The 17,035-nt window shown below is 38.4% G+C and overlaps 2 long non-coding RNA genes across 2 annotated transcripts in view; one reads left to right on the forward strand and one right to left on the reverse strand.

Annotated features, from left to right (window-relative positions):
• The window catches only part of LOC118932270 (uncharacterized), a 31,167-nt gene extending 29,636 nt beyond the window's left edge, over positions 1–1,531 (forward strand). Inside the window, exon 3 of the long non-coding RNA XR_005032680.2 lies at positions 840–1,531. This is a non-coding gene — a long non-coding RNA (uncharacterized LOC118932270). The remainder of the gene's footprint in view (positions 1–839) is intronic.
• Positions 1–8,115, reverse strand: part of LOC118932370 (uncharacterized) — a 130,847-nt gene extending 122,732 nt beyond the window's left edge. Inside the window, exon 1 of the long non-coding RNA XR_005032744.2 lies at positions 8,022–8,115. This is a non-coding gene — a long non-coding RNA (uncharacterized LOC118932370). The remainder of the gene's footprint in view (positions 1–8,021) is intronic.
• Between the last annotated feature and the right edge of the window lie 8,920 nt (positions 8,116–17,035).

Genomic DNA, 17,035 nt, shown 5'->3' on the forward strand with positions numbered 1-17,035 from the left:
TCCCAGTGCCATAATGCAATTTTAGTGCAACTGAACTCTAACACCTCCAAGTGACAAATTCCAGCCAGCCACAGATCTAATTACTGTGGTTCTGAGTATGCTGGTATGATTCTCTATGTCTGCCAGTTACAAAAAGACTGGAGGCTACTCTGGCCTCGCTGCACTGTGAGCTGGCTCCGTGGGCAGTAAGTTCTAGAAAAGATGGAAACATCAGACGAACTCTGGCTGAGAACCATGTTGAAAGCCAGATGGGCAAAGCAACAGCCTGAACACACCCATAAATATAGGAGCCCATACAGATCAAACTTGGTCTTTGGTCCCCATTCTTTCTGTTTTAATTGAAAATTAGGGACCTGGGTTAAATATTTCCTTTAAGTTCTGTCTAGTGATAACACTTCATGTTCTATCTCCTTCTTTCTGGTGCCCTCTAGAAGCTCAGTAAAAATAAATGTTAACCACCTGCTACGTCGGAGATTACAGCCTTCTAAAACCTTTTCATGGGTAATCAAGCCTTATGGGTTACCATGTACTCAGCAGACAGGCATGGCCCCAATTTTAAGTTCTGTTGCCAAAGCAAAGCAAAGAATTGAAGCCAGTATGTCCCGACCACAACCTGGAGATTGTGTCTGATACAGACTAGTTCATCAAGATTGCCTATAATTTCAGTGTTCTTTATCCAGAAAAAAAAAATCTTTACTAATTTATCTAAACAATTTAATAAACTTGATGATACTCCTAAATCGTGTAGCACAATGCCTGGAATATAGTACATACTTAATAGATGCTATTTCTAATGGTAATAATGGTAGTATTTTAATTTTGTATGTGTGTCTTTCCAGGGCTGTGCTACTCTATATTCCGGGAGATCAGCCAGTCTATGAAGCTCCTCAAAATGCACAGCACCACTGACTTAACTTGTTAATGAACTGGAACTTCACACCTGCTCCCAGGAGTCCCCAAGAGGCCCTATGAAGTAGAAACACAGCTGAAACGGCCTGGGGATTGCTGGCTGATTTTTAAATCCTCAGCTTTCGTGTTGGTCACACATATATTCACATTCCCAAATGAAATATATCTTTGTGCAAGAGCACAGAGGGTGAGTGAAGCTGGCAGCTTGGCTCACAGATGCTTTTATGCTCCTGTGCACACACCCCCACCCTTAATTGCTATTTAAATCCAGAAAGGCATGCATCTGTGACTCTCCCTATATATTAGTAGTGAAATGCGAGTGTGAACCTAGCAATTTTGAGTTAGTCTATAGGTGGCCAGGTAGAAAACTTTGGCTTGAAGGCTGGGGAGTACTCATGTGCACACATCCAGCCTGTGTATACATCGGCTCTGATGCCTCTGTTTGCCAAGTAATATGCTTTCTCTTGGTGTTACTTAAATGGATCAAGATTTATGTTCATCACGAAGAATTTCTTTAACTGCTCAGTATTTAAAATATTTAATCTCATTAAGAATGTATATATATTTTATAGCTTATACATAAGACTTTAGAATAAGTAATATTCTAAAAAGTTTCTAGAAGAATCTAAAATGATATTCTAAAATACTTACTTTAGAAATTAGTAAAATTAAAAGAATACAAACCAAATGTTCTAGCTATTGATAATTTCTCATTTTATGTTTTCTTGTTTTATTTGAACACAGAAATACATATAAAATGTTATGAGTAAAGTGTGTATATGTGTGTAATCTTTGTTCCCCAGGAAGTAGGTGGGACCCTTCATCAATTTTCATTTTATTTTCTTGCTATGATGACCATGGATGTCTGTTTTTCCCATCAGAATGTAAGATTCCCAAGGAGGGAACTTGCCCTTTCATCTCTACTCCATCTTCAGTGCCTATAAAAGCATATATTACATTACCTACAATTCCGAGTATAAAAAAAACTTCTTAACATTAAGACACTTAACAAACATGGGATAAAAAGTAACTACTTTTAAATGACAATAGAGACACTTAACACAATGTTCTTAAATGTGAATGTGCATTAAAAAAAGAACTGGGCATTTATCAAAACCTCAGATTCTTAGTAGGTCCTCAGAAATTGTGGTTCAGTCAATCTGGACTAGAGCCTGGGACTGTATCATGTGGAGACCCCACCACTACCCCCACCCTCCGCCCAACCCCTTCCCACAAATGATTCTGAGAAACACTGTCTTAGAATCTGGTTTTTATTTATACATACTGAGTAACTAATATTCTAAACCTAGTGACTTTGTTTCTCTCCCCATTCCACTCGGCGGTAATTTTCCTCACCAAAATACATTAATGGAAGGCCATTAAGGCTTTGTTTACCTCTTTATCCCCTAGATTAGAAACAGGAGGGCTCAGCCACCAAGCATGAAAAAGAGCCTCACATTTATTGACAGAAGATTTAGAGAAGTTGGGACTGATTGACATCAGGAAATGAGACCAGGACGTCAGTGACAGGCTAGGTTTGGGAGAGAAAGAGACTACTGAATAGGTCTGGAAACAGCAAAGAGATTGGAAATGAGATCTGAATTAAGAGCAGAAGGGGACAGGAATTGATTAAAACAGACCTGGACTCTGTGCTTAAGATAGGACTTCAGGAGAGTCCTGGGGACAGAAACAACAAAAGGAGAAGCCACCAGCTTAGGGGCTTCATTCAGGTTGAGGCCAAGGAATGAAGCTGTGCCTAGAGCTTGGGGCACTGTGCCTAGGATTCATCCAGAAAAGACCTGGGATCCCCAAAGAATTGGAAATGAGGGAGGTAGCTGGGCTAGCCTGACTATGAAGGAGGTTGGAACTAAAAACCAGACTTGGACATTGTAATTTGCCAAGTTGGGCTCTGGGACGAGGCTGGTAGGTATAAGTGATCTGCCTGTGGGCACTTTAGGCTTTGAAATCTTTTGCCCTCTAAAAGAAAACTGTTTTTATTTTATTTTAACTTATTTATTTTTATTTTAAATGGCTGGCTGACACAGAAGGAGGTATGGACCAGGAGCATGGAGGCAAGACTGTGATTGAAAGGCTGCCTCATAAAAAGAAAACAAGTACATTTCCTCTGGCCTTGGGAATGAAACTGATAAGCAGTGAACAGGGAAACCATGTGTGTGCCTCAGGTGCTTTAGCTCACAGCTCTCAAGAAGTACTAATTGAGCAGTTGAATGGATGAGTGGTGACTTTGGACATGCTTGCCTAGAGCAGTGGTGGGTATACAAGATCATTTTTCAAAATGCACTTATATTTTCTGCTTGTTCTAGTCACAAATAGCCCAGCTGACTTCAGTAACCAGCTGTGTGAAATTGTGTAAGAGATTTAACTTCCCTACATGTACTTTTGCTTTTCTTTTCTCATGTTAGAGAAAAGCATATTGCCTTTACAAAGGATAGAAATTAACATGTATGCCAATATCACAAGAATGCATTCTAGCTCTAGAATTCAATGTCTAAATACATTCCAAATATAATGAAAGGCACTTGTTACAAAAACAGTTATTTTACAATATAAGAGATGATGGGTAAGAGTTCTTGCCCTCAAGGGCTTGCAGTCAAGTAAAAACACTAAATCTCACACAGCCTCTAGTGTGTAGAACCAAGAACTAAAGTTGTTTTGTGTAGTAGTTTAATGAGAGAAAATATCTTGTTCTAGATTACTAAGTAGTGAACTGGCAAAGCACATGAAATGAATGAGCATGTTTCCACAAGACACAAGAGCAAATGTGGGGAATAATAGGTCAAACAAATGCAAAACAAGTGCACATCTTTGTGGTTTGAGCACTGAAAACAACTACCAATATCCTCGAGGAAGTACATTCAGCACCTTCCTTTTCCCTTTGTATTTAGTTTTAAGTAAAATCTCTTCACTTTCTGTGCAAATCATCATTGTCCTCTACTAGGCACTCTGCTAATGGGAAACAAAAGATGAATTAGACAGGATTCCTGTCCTCAAGCAGCTCAAATGTAGAAAGCTATGTTTGAAATAGATAGTTCAAGGAGTTTTACAGAGGTTCAGGTAAGGTGGTATAAACTTCATGGGAAGGCTATGCTACATTCATCTAGGGAATTAGGAATCGCTTCACCAAAAAGGCGGAGATTTGAACTGGACTTGAGAATAAATAGAATTGGACAATCAAAATTTGCAGAGCTGGCATAGAGAGATTCTAGTAGGATTGAAAACAATGAACAGAAAATAGGTCATACTTGGGACTGACCAATGAGTAATCTGGTTTTCCTGGACCAAATGGATCTAAACAAAAGCACTATTGGAAAGAGAAGTTGAGGAAATGTTTGAATAAATAAGTTGACTGTTGAACATTTGATTATTTACTTAGTTATAAACTTGATGAACAGTGGAAGTAGGGGAGGGAACCTGCTGAAGAGAATTTTATAAAAGGATTTTTACAGAAATTTTTAAATCTTCCTTTACAATTAAGAAAAAGATTTTTTTTCAATTCAAAATTTTGCTTTGCCGAGTTTTTCTTTGTAGAGTGGGAGTTGCAAACTCACCTGTCTAAAAGAGTCTGGTAGTAATGCAGATGAATGAACTGAGCCATGCATAGGAAAAAAAGCAACTCAAGGGAGATAATCAATGCCAGCAGATCCTTGGCCAGCATGTGGAGGTGACAGGGACTGGGCCTCAATGTGGTCAAGCAGGAGAATACATTACTTCTAAAGATGGTGGCTGCCATGCAGCTCCACACACTTGTTGCCTTGTGAAAACTGAGGTCGCATATGGCCAAATATTCAAGAGGAACTAGAAGCTCATATTTTATGTTGGCAATTGAATTCATTATTAAAAAAAAACAGTGGACCTCAGCATTGGGTGGGCCAAACAAAATAGGTCAGTAGCAGCCAGTTTGAGACTTTTGATTGCTTAGGAACCCTTAAAGAAAGGTAGAATAGGGAAAGAGCTTAAATTTTAAAAGAAATCAAAGCACAGCATTGCTAGGAATAGCAGCAATAGCAAAGACCCATGTGGAAAACCCACAGCTTGTTTGATTATTTGTTCAATGTCTGTCTCTGCAGACTGTAAACACCTTGAGAGTGGGGACCCTCTCTGTCTTACTCCCCGACACCTAGTAGAGTGCCTAACATAACACAGGCATGAAGCAAGTATTTATTGAATACACATTATTCTTAGAAATATATTCTTGAGGTTGATGAGGAGGGCCAGATTTTGTTTTTCTTTACTTTAGATGAGGGAGGAATATATTGATGGGTGAATAATTATATTAATGACTTGTAATTTTATCACATCAATGTGTTATTAATATACATCCCTTTTGTTTCCAACAGAATGTTTTCATATACATTATTACAAAATTCTCAGAGTTTATAACCTATGTAGAATCTATTAAAAAAATTGTGATGCTGGCATTTCTGTAACCAAAATGCTTCAATGACTTCTCATTGCTTAGTGAATAAAGTCTAAACTCAACATGATCCAAAATTACTTGCATGATCTGGCTTTTGAAGGTTTCCTTAGATATGTATTTTCTTTTTGTTTCCCAATCTTGGGATAAGTGTGTAGGTGAATGGTTCTTGGTTGCTGAGAGCTCTTTCAAACAGTAAGTCTTCGAGGGCATCTGTCCATATTTGATACTGGTCACAGAATGACAATGAACACCAACACATAGGATATGTCACCAGTTATCAAAAGAATCATGTGAAATCAGGCAGACTCATAACGGGGTTTAAGGCTACCACCCCTGGAATCTATGTATCATTGACATTCCAATCCTGAGTTGTCCTTTGTGGGGACAGGTCCTAACAAAGACACAAATTATTTTTAAAAAGTGTGTTAATACCCAGAGTTTGCTGGATCAAATACTTTTCTCTGGTTTTCTGGTTAAATATCCTATTAGGTTTCTGAATGTTATGGGCAGTTTGTGAATATAATGAAGAGGAAGGCTACAAACTTTATAGGATAAAATTGTCTTTTACTTTCTACACATTCTTTTACCTATTTTATTACATGTGTTAGGGTAATGTTTCTCAAAGTGCAGACTAAGGAACACTTACATTAGAATAACCTAGATTGTTTGTTGAAAGCAGATTTATGGAACATAACACAGGTATATACTGAATGTAAATCTCTTGAGGAGGAGCTCAGGGTTCTGCATTTTCATGAAGTTGCTCAAGTAATCTTGATACATACAAAGTTCAAGAACCACTCTTTAAGAGTATGTCGTCAACATAGAAGTGGCAATGCTTATTATCAGTGGGTGGTCCCCCTCTCTCTTTCTCTGTATTAGTGTGGAGCCAGCCCTACAAAAAAATGCTACCCCCTGGAAGTTTGGCTGGGAAATATCAGTGTAAACACCTGCATGCCAGATGGGCACATCTGTACAACTTGAAATGCTGATCCAACTTTGACACATGTCATGCACCACTTGCTTAATGCAGAGTGAATTGAAAAGATGATGAGGATTTCACACTGCAGCCTTCAGCACATCAGAGTCATTTTCCTTCCCTTTTTGTTCTTTTTTCTTTCCTCTCTACTTACCTTTATTTGTAGTCATTTTCTTTTTCATGAGCAATAATTGCAGGGATATTGAATACCAATAAACAACTCATCTAGCTGAAGGCATTACTTTGTGAGTACACATCACATTATACAGAAAGCTTCAAAAAGGTGGTGTTGCTATTTGCAGGGATAGATTTGTTTTTTTAATGGATCTAGTTTTCTACTAAAAACACCTAACAATTTAAGGTTTATCAATTACTGAGTATAAAGTATGCATAGCTGTACTACAATAGGGTCTGAAGGCAAAATAACTATAATTTTTTTTCTTTATTTTCCTAATACAAGTGACCTAAGTATCAAATAGATGGTTAATCTCAACCAATAAGATGAGATACCAGGAAAAGATCATATAATCTTTTAGCTGGGCAAGCATGAGTTATATCTAGCTTTCTTTTTATTATCTTTTCTTTTTTTCCTTCCCTTCACTTCCCTCCCACCCCCTCCCTTCCCTTTTTCCTTCTCTTCTTTCACCTGTAATTCCCCTATTACATTCTTTTACCAATTGCTAGATCTAGAGGAAAGAATACCACATTACAAGATAGAAGGAAATAGTAACAGTCTATCACCAGAGTTGCAGGGAGCCCAGAGACACTCTACTAGAAATGGGCCAGAAGTCATAGTTCACGGGTAAAGGGAAGGGGAATTGGGTGCATGTTGTTTAGCTCTAAAGAAAAAACTGCCTACTGTTTGAAAAAAAAAAGGTAAATAAAATGTTTCCACAAGAATATTTAAAAAGATCATCAAAGAACATTCTCACAATTAGAACGAATGATTATAACAGCAGTGTACACACACACACACACACACATATGTAGATAGTAGAGCAGAGCATTTCTTACACTAGTCAAGGTACTCTGCTCAGTGTTTTGACTGCATTAGCTCATTGAACTTCATAAAACCCTACAGGGAAGGATTCTCCTCCTGTCCCCTTCTCCCCCTAGTTTTATAGATGACTAAACTGAACCTTGTAAAGTTAATTAACCTGCCCAGGGTTACAGTGGCAGAGCAAGAACGTGAGTTCAGGGAGGCTGGTTCCAGACTTCATGCTCTTCACCACTGCCTTGCATGTGGAAGAGGCAGTGTGGAGAAGTACTGGTGCCAAGGGTTAGTGAATTCTCCTAAAGAAAGAGGACCTGGAAACACCCTAAAGGGAAAGTGGTTTAACTACTAAAATGGATTGGTCAAATCTGGTCTGGCATAAAGGAAAGAAAAGCTCTCGTTTTAACATCATATGGCTAAATCTGTCCTTTGCTGAAAAGCATGGAGTTGGGAAAAAGCAGCAGCAGTCGAATTATTTGATGATATCTATGCTGGTTTTGTCAGTGTTGTTTTAAAGCTCAGCAGGCAGAAGAATGTGCTGCATAAAGCTGAGTAAGCCTGAAAGATAGCCACCAAGTCTGTCATTAAACTCTACAGAATAGGGTTGCAGTTTATCTGCCTACCCTGCTAAACAGGAATGAAAATGCTGAGCATTTTTCAGTCACTTGGAAATACTTCTTAAAGAAGCAGAGCCTGCCACTGACCTCTTGTCCCATCCTGCAGACTGCTGTCAAAGCCCTCGCTGTTTCCAGAGCCCCTGCTCTCTTGCACCCTCAGCGATATCACTCTGTCTGGGGGATTCACCATGGGGTCAGGACCTGGCAAAGGAACAGACACATGCAGTGAGCTGCAAGCCATTCTACAACATTGTGTCTACAACATTGTACAGCTTAAGCTGACTGCAGTCTTCACAGCAGACCCAACTATAGAGCCCCAAAAGGAATTTCCTGTTTGGAATCCTTTTATTCTTGCTACAACAAAACCTCAGAAATCTGTCCAGTGTGTGCCAGGTATGGGGGGATTAAGTGATGTCAGGCTGCCACAGTATTCCTTGAAGTTCCCATCAAAGGGTTTTATTATCCTCCCAACAGATTGTGGAATATACATCTACTTGTATCTGGCACACATGTGGTTTTGTCTGGTTCCTTAGCTGAGGATGGGACTATTTTAGGGAGATAGACCTTAACAGTAATTTCAAGGATGAGATATAACATCTTTCTTGTTTCTTTCCCAGATCTTTATCTGTCCCCTCTATTCACAATATTTTTCTTACCTTTTCCCAATTCTTTTCCACTTCCCCCATTTCCTTCCCTTAAGATATGAGAATTTTGGAACAACAGAAAAAAAAATACTATGGTATTGCACAGCAATACAGGAATCATTCTCTGTAGAAAACATTCTTTAAGACTGGGAGTGAAGTTTATTAGCAAGTTCAGTCATCATAGTTGTGTATGTAGGTAGGGCTCATCCATGTCATGAAACTTTCAATAAAATAAATATAATCATTTCTATGTTATGAGGAATAAGGGAGGTTATCCATTGAAAGCATAAAGCACAATGTTTAGCACAGGGGAGGTGCTCAAGAAATGTTAATTCCCTATCCTCATTTTCTTTTGTTTGCATCTTAAACTGTTGAAGGAATTATTTTCTCTTGATCTTTTATAAAGATAATGAACAATAAGAACAGAACACTATAGAAATAATTACAATAATTACAAAGAGCTTATCAGAGTTGATTTAAACATGAATATAGATAGCAACTTATTAATATAAATTTATAATTGCAGCATGGTGCTGTGTTAACAGACATACCTCCCTATCAGAACATAAGTGACCCTCAGGGACAGGGTACTGTGGCAATAGCAAACAGGTTTTGCATGGTGTTTGATCATGTAACTCACCAGTGAGTAGTTTTCTCTGTCTTAGAAAAGTCTTCCAGAACATGTAAAAGTCAAGCCTGAATCTCCATGCCAGAAGGGGCAAGAACTCTGACTCTGTATCACATTCTTATCTGTTTTTGGTGGTAGGAGCATGTTTTCATGGCTTTCAACACACAAGTGCCACTGGAAACTGTAAGCCAATCATAGGCTCCTGTTTTGTTCCTTCTCCTATAATAGGAAGTTCTGAAGTCCTTGGAGGAGATAATAATCTCCATGGACTGGAAAAAAGATGGCAGCATGAGAAGTGAGGCAGAAACCTACTCCCAAAACCAAGTAAAACATGAAAATGCTGAAAATATAACTAAGCCTGAAAGAGCAACCTGAAGACAGCAGAACATATGGCCTACATCTGGGGAAAAAAGAAGACTCACAGAAAAGAGTAGAGTAGCAAAGCCATGGTCTGGTGGGACAGAAGCCGTCCTTCTACCCCAGCTCACAGGTGGGAGGAAGAGAAATGGAGTGGGGAGGGAGTAGAAGTCCAGGAGTGCTAAATATCCAGTCCTGGAGATCTGCTCCTGGAGCTCAAACCCACATTACATGGTGCTCTGGAGATTTGTGGGGTTGGAAAGCAAAGATAGGCAGAATACTTGGAGAGACAGATTCCAGCCACATGTGGAGAACAGGTACCCACAACCAGCCACTCCAGGACAAAGAAAGGTGGGCACTTTGAAAGATGTCCCAATAGTAAGAGGGCTGCTATAGGGGCAAGGATTACACAGAGCTTGCTGTTCAGGAGAAAGGATAAATGGATAGAATCATCCTGGCACTCAGCCCAGCAGGCTGGGAACTTAAAGGAACTTTAGAGGCTCCATTCCCCTGACTGGCAATGTAGCACCAAGGTCTTGCACTGCGATACACAGTCTGCCACTCCTTCCTCTGGGAAGACACTGATCTATGCATCTGCTGCCCCTGTCATCACACAAGGCCAGTTGCATGGTGGCCCCACCTGTGGCAGCTACAGAGATATAATACAGAGGTTCCTCCCTGTGTGCTCAGCCTACTGCACATGGCAGTGGATGCAGGCACTGGAGCCAGAGAGCAGGAAAGAGCTATTTCCTCCCAGCAGGCACTGGTGCCACATGCCTGTGAACCCCACCATTGCTCTAGGTGCTGGGCAGCTCCAGAGAGTAGAGCTTCTGGGCACTACAGGGTTATGTCTACATAAAATTATTATTCCATAGCAATCACTAGAAATATGAACGGGCAAAAAAAATTGATACAAACAAGAATCTAACAGACACCAGAAAGGGGGCCAAGTGAAACTGAAATCACCAATGTTCTTGATGAAGATTTCAAAATAAAAATGATAAGCATGCTCACAGAGCTACAGAAAAATATTCAAGATTTTAGGGAGGCCTTCAAGAAATAAATAGAAACTTTGAAATATACAGTATCTGAAATGAAACATACAATGGAGGAATTTAAAAGTAGATTAGATGAGGTAGAGGAGATAGTAAATTAAATTAGAGAATAGTAAAGCAGAGAAGCTGAGGCACAGAGAGAAAAAATGATCTCTAGGAATGAAAGACTACTGAGATACCTGTGTGACCAATCCAAATGGAACAATATTCACATTATAGGGGTGCCAGGAGAAGAAGAGAGAGAAAAAGGGATAAAAAGTGCCTTTGAGGAGATAATTGCTGAAAACTTCCCCAATCTTGGGAAGGAGATAGTCTCTTAGGTCATGGAAGTACAGAGATCTCCCAACACAAGGTACCCTAGGAAGACAACAACAAGACATATAACAACTTAAATGGCAAAGATCAAAGAGAAGGACAGAATATTAAAAGCAGCCAGAGAGAGACAAAAAATCACATACAAAGAAAAGCCCATCAGACTTCTCAGCAGAAATCTTACAGGCCAGAAGGGAGTGGCATGATGTATTTAATGCAATGAAACAGAAGGACCTCTAGACAACTATATTCTACCTGGCAAGATTATCATTTAAATTTGAAGCAGGGATTAAACAATTTCCAGCAAGCAAAAGGTGAGGGACTTTATCTCCCATAAACAGTCTCTACAGAGTATTTTAAAGGAATTGCTACAGATGGAATTGCACCTAAGGTTAAGTAGCTGTCACCAGAGAAAATATAAAGATAGTAAGGAAAGTCGACCAAATAATTACTAAGCAAATGCAAAATTAAACAACTACCCGTAATGTAAGTCAAGGGATACACAAAGAGTACAGAATATGACATGTAATACATAAGGAGTGGAGGAGGAAGAAAAATAAGGGAGAAAAAAAAGAAATTTTAGGTTGTGTTTGAAGTAGTGAAATAAGTGAGTTAAGTTAGATGGTTAGATAAGCTTCCTTGAACCTTTGGCAAGCACGAATCTAAACCCTTCAAAGGCAATAAGTACATACCTATTGATAAATGCCCTAAATGTAAATGGACTGAATGCAGCAATCAAAAGACACAGAGTTACAGAATGGATTGAAAAAAAAAAACAAGAACCATCTGTATGCTGCCTACAAGAGACTCACTTCAAACCCAAAAACATACACAGACTAAAAGTGAAGGGATGGAAAAAGATATTTCATGCAAATAATAGGGAGAAAAAAGCAGGAGTGGCAAAATTTGTACCAGACAAGATTTTGAAACAAAGAAAGTAACAAGAGACAAAGAAGGACATTACATAATGATAAAGGAGTCAGTCCAACAAGAGGATATAACCATTATAAATATCTATAATATAAGAGCACCTAAATATGTGAGAAAAATACTAGCAGAATTAAAGCGTGAAATAGAATGTAATGCATTCATTGTACGAGACTTCAATACACTATTCACACCAAAGGACAGATCAACCAGACAGAAAATAAGCAAGGAGACAGAGGCCCTGAACAACACATTAGAACAGATGGAACTAACAGACATCTACAGAACTCTACACCCAAAGGACAAGATACATATTCTTCTCAATTGCACATGCAACATTTCCAGACTAGATCACATACTAGGCCACAAAAAGAGCCTCATAAATTCAGAAAGACTGAAATTGTCCCAACTAGCTTCTCAGACCACAAAGGTATGAAATGAGAAAAATATTATGCAAAGAAAACAAAAATGTTGACAAACACATGGTGGCTTAACAACATGCTCCTAGATAATTAATGAATCAATGATCAAATAAAAATAGAGATCAAGCAATATATGGAGACAAATGAAAACAACAACTCAACACTGCAAAATCTGTGATACACAGTAAAGGCCATTTTAAGAGGAAAGTGTATTGCAAAACAGGCTTACCTCAAGAAAGAAGAACAATCCCAAATGAACATTCTAACTAACAATTAATGAAACTAGAAAAAGAAGAACAAATGAGGCCCAAAGTCAGTAGAATGAGGGTCATAACAAAGATCAGAGCAGAAGTAAATAAAATTGAGAAGAATAAAGCAATAGAAAGAATCAGTGAAACCAGGAACTGGTTCTTTGAGAAAATAAACAAAATAGATAAACCCATAGCCAGACTTACCAAAGAAAAAAGAGAGTGTACACACATAAACAGAATCAGAAATGAGAAAGGAAAATCACTACAGACACCATGGAAATACAAAGAATTATTAGAGAATACTAGGAAAAATGATATGCTAACAAATTAGATAACCTAGAAGAAATGGACAACTTTGTAGAAAAATACAACCTTCCAAGGCCTACTAAGGAAGAAACAGAAAATTTGAATAGATCAATCACCAGCAATGAAATTGAATTGGTCATCAAAAAACTACGTAAGAACAAAATTCCTGGACCACATGGCTTTACCACTGATTTTTATCAAACATTTAAAGACCTAATACCCATCCTCCTTAAAGTTCTCCGAAAAGCAGAAGAGGAGGGAACACTTCCAAACTCATTCTATGAGGCCAGCATCACTGTAATCCCAAATCCCAGTAAAGAAACCACAAAAAAAAGAAGGTTACACACCACTATTCCTGATGAACATAGATGCAAAAATGCTTAACAAAATATTAGCAAACTAAATTCAAAAACACATCAAAAAGATCATCCATCATGACCAAGTGGGAATTATTCTAGGGACTCAAGGATGGTACAATATTCAAAAATCCATCATCATCATCCACCACATCAACAAAAAGAACAAAAATCACATGATCATCTCCATAGATGATGAAAAAGCATTTGACAAAATTCAACATCCATTCATGATAAAAACTCTCAACAAAATGGGTATAGAGGGCAAGTACCTCAATACAATAAAGGCCATATACGACAAACCCACAGCCAACATCATACTTAACAGCAGAAGTTGAAAGCTTTTCCTCTAAGATGAGGAACAAGACAAGGATGCCCACTCTCACTACTAGCCACAGTCAGACACACAAAGAAATAAAAGGCATCCAGATTGGTAAGGAACAAGTTAAACTGTCATTGTTTGCAGATGACATGATATTCTACTTAAAAAAAACCTAAAGAATTCACCCCAAAACTACTAGAACTAATAACTGAATTCAGCAAATTTACAGAATACAAATTAATATACAGAAATCTGCTGCATTCCTATACATACTAACAATGAACTAGCAGAAAGAGAAATCAGGAAAACAACTCTATTTACAATTGCATCAAAAAGAATAAAATACCTAAGAATAAACCTAACCAAGGAGGTGAAAGACCGATGCCCTGAATACTACAAAACATTCAGGAGAGGCATTAAAGAAGACACCAATAAAGGGAAACACATCCCATGTTCTTGGTTAGGAAGAATCAATATTGCCCAAATGGCCATCCTGCCTAAAGCACTCTACAGATTCAATGCAATTCCTATCAAAATAGCAACAGTATTCTTCAACAATCTAGAACAAATAGTTCTAAAATTCATATGGAACTACAAAAGACCCTGAATAGCCAAAACAATCCTGAGAAGGAAGAATAAACCTGGGGAGATTATGCCTCCAAACTTCAGGCTCTATTACAAAGCTATAGTAATTAAAACAATTTGGTACTGGCAGAAGAACAGATCCCTAGTTCCAGGAAACAGAATAGAGAGGCCAGATATAAACCCACACATACATGGCCAATTAATATACAAAAAAGGAACCATGAATATACAATGGAGAAATGACAGCCTCTTCAACAAATGGTGTTGGCAAAATTAGACAGCTACATTTAAGAGAATGAAACTGTATTATTGTCTAACTCCATACACAGAGGAAACTCAAAATGGATAAAAACCCTGAATGTAAGTCATGAAACCATAAAACTCATAGAAAAAAACATTGGCAAAAATCTCTTGAATATACACATGAGCAACTTTTTCCTGAACACATCTCCTAAGGCAAGGGAAACAAAAGCAAAAATGAGCAAATGGGACTGTATCAAACTAAAAATCTTCTGTATAGCAAAGGACACCATCAGTAGAACAAAAAGGCATTCTACAGTATGAGGGAATATATTTGTAAATGACTTATCCACTAAGGGGTTAAATCCAAAATATAGAAAGAGCTCACACACCTCAACATCTAAAAAGCAAATAACCTGATTAAAAAATGGGCGGAGGATGTGAACAGACACTCCTCCAAAGAAGAAATTCAGATGGCCAACAGGCACATGAAAAGATGCTCCAGATTGCTAATTATCAGGGAAATGCAAAGTAAAACCACAATAAGATATCACCTTACCCCAGTTAGGATAGCCAACATCGGAAAGACAAGAAACAACAAATGCTGGTGAGGATGTGGAGAAAGGGAAACCCTCCTACAGTGTTGGTGGGAATGTAAAGTAGTTCAACCATTGTGGAATGCTATATGAAGTTTCCTCAAAAAACTAAAAATAGAAATACCATTTGACCTAGGAATTTACCCAAAGGAAACAAGATCTCATATTCAAAACGACATGTGCACCCCTATGTTTATTGCAGCATTATTTTACAATAGCCAAGATATGGAAGCAACCTAAGTGTCCATCAGTAGAATAATGGATAAAGAAGATGTGGTAGAAATACACTATGGAATATTAGTCATGTAAGAAGAAAACAAATCCTACCATTTGCACCAACATTGATGTGTCTAGAGGGTATTATGCTCAGTGAATAAGCCAGGCAGAGAAAGACAAGCACCAATTATTTCAGTCACTTGTGGAGAACAACAAATAAAATTGGAGGGACCAAACAGCAGCAGACTCACAGACCCAAGAAGGGACTAGTGGTTACCAAAGAGAAGGGGTTGGGAAGGGTGTGTGAGGAGGGAGAGAAAAGGGGATTAAGGCACAGTATGCTTAGTATATATAATGTAGGGGGTCACAGAGAAGATAGTATAGCATGGAGAAGACAAGTAATGACTCTATAGCATCTTAGTACCTGATGGACAGTGATTGCGATTGGCTCGAACCAGGTGGTACTTGATAATATTCATGAATGTTGAAACCACAATGATGCTCATGTGAAACCTTCATAAGTTTGTATATCAATGCTACCTTAATAATAATAAAAAACATCTCCATGGGGGCCAAACCAGAATCTAGGTTCTGGGAAAATGTGTCATTCTTGAATGAAAGTGAAAAAATTCAACTCAAACTAGTTTGTTTAATTGCTGGTTTATGTAATCCAAAGCAGGGAAAGCAGTCATACACAATATATAAACAAATGGGTGTGGCTATTGTTCCAAGAAGCCTTTATTTACAAAACTAGCTGGCAGGTCAGATTTGGCACACAGGCTGTTGTTTATGGCCCCTGCTCCAGTCACATGGCAAGGAGAAGCAGTTACATTGCACCCTGTTCTCTATCCAATAGAAAACAAGTAGTTCTACTCATTTACAATAGTCCAGTGATTCTACCAGCAGTCTAGCACAGAAATACTGAGTGAGCTTTATCTCATCTGTCATTTTTACACACTTGTTAGATAAAGACTCTATAACTGTATTTAGAAGGGCTTGGAGACTATCTGGGCTAGGAAGAAAAATATGTCAAATCAATTAGCAATGTTTAAAATAAGCACCAAGGGGAATGTAGTAGCATATACATCATATTTTTTTCATTTCTGCTTTAGAATACAGGACTGATATATTCTTCACACAGTGAAACTTTTCCACTCTAGGGTGTCAAAAGATTTTTCCAACTTGATTTTTTTCAAAAGTCTAACAAAGATCCAAGGATGGTTAAGGTAATGCAATTGCACATTTTTTCAGTTCTTTTTTTAGGTTTGATACAAACGTGATAAGATCACTTAAGATATTTTGTCAGGTGGAATTAATCAGGATTTTGGAGCCAATCTATCTTTTGAAATATCCAAATGAGATACCTATTTCTTTTTGTTATGCTGGAATGGAATGGTGTGCATAAAGTGATGGTTCCTCACTTGGCCAGGAGTCTCACGTGACCCTGGTTGGCTTGGCCACTACACATGTGTGAGCAATACGTTATGACTGAATCTATCTGAAGAGCTCTGTCCAGTGCTCTGGGCTGCATGGCTGCAGGAGAGCAGATGCTGGAGGGGTGGCAGCGCCGAGGGCAGAGACTGAGACGGCTGCGGGGGCGAAGAGGCCCAGAGGCAGAGCCCGGCTCGCTGTAGCAGACTCGCTCTGAGTGGATGGGATTCTAGCACTTGACCTGGCACGGTGGGAATAAAGTTAAAGTTACAAACATTTCACCCCAAGAACGTTTCATTGTCATTTTCTGGTCTTATTGAATCCACAGTGAAATTTCCCCCGGATAAAACCCGTTTGCAAGACAGATGACAATGTGGAATTATATCTTTTCAAAGTCTTCCTTTAGCTCTCAATGATTCTGCACATATATTTTTACTGGTGGTGTACTCTCAC

Source organism: Manis pentadactyla, chromosome 2 (genome assembly GCF_030020395.1).
Source record: "Manis pentadactyla isolate mManPen7 chromosome 2, mManPen7.hap1, whole genome shotgun sequence".
Taxonomy (NCBI): domain Eukaryota; kingdom Metazoa; phylum Chordata; class Mammalia; order Pholidota; family Manidae; genus Manis; species Manis pentadactyla.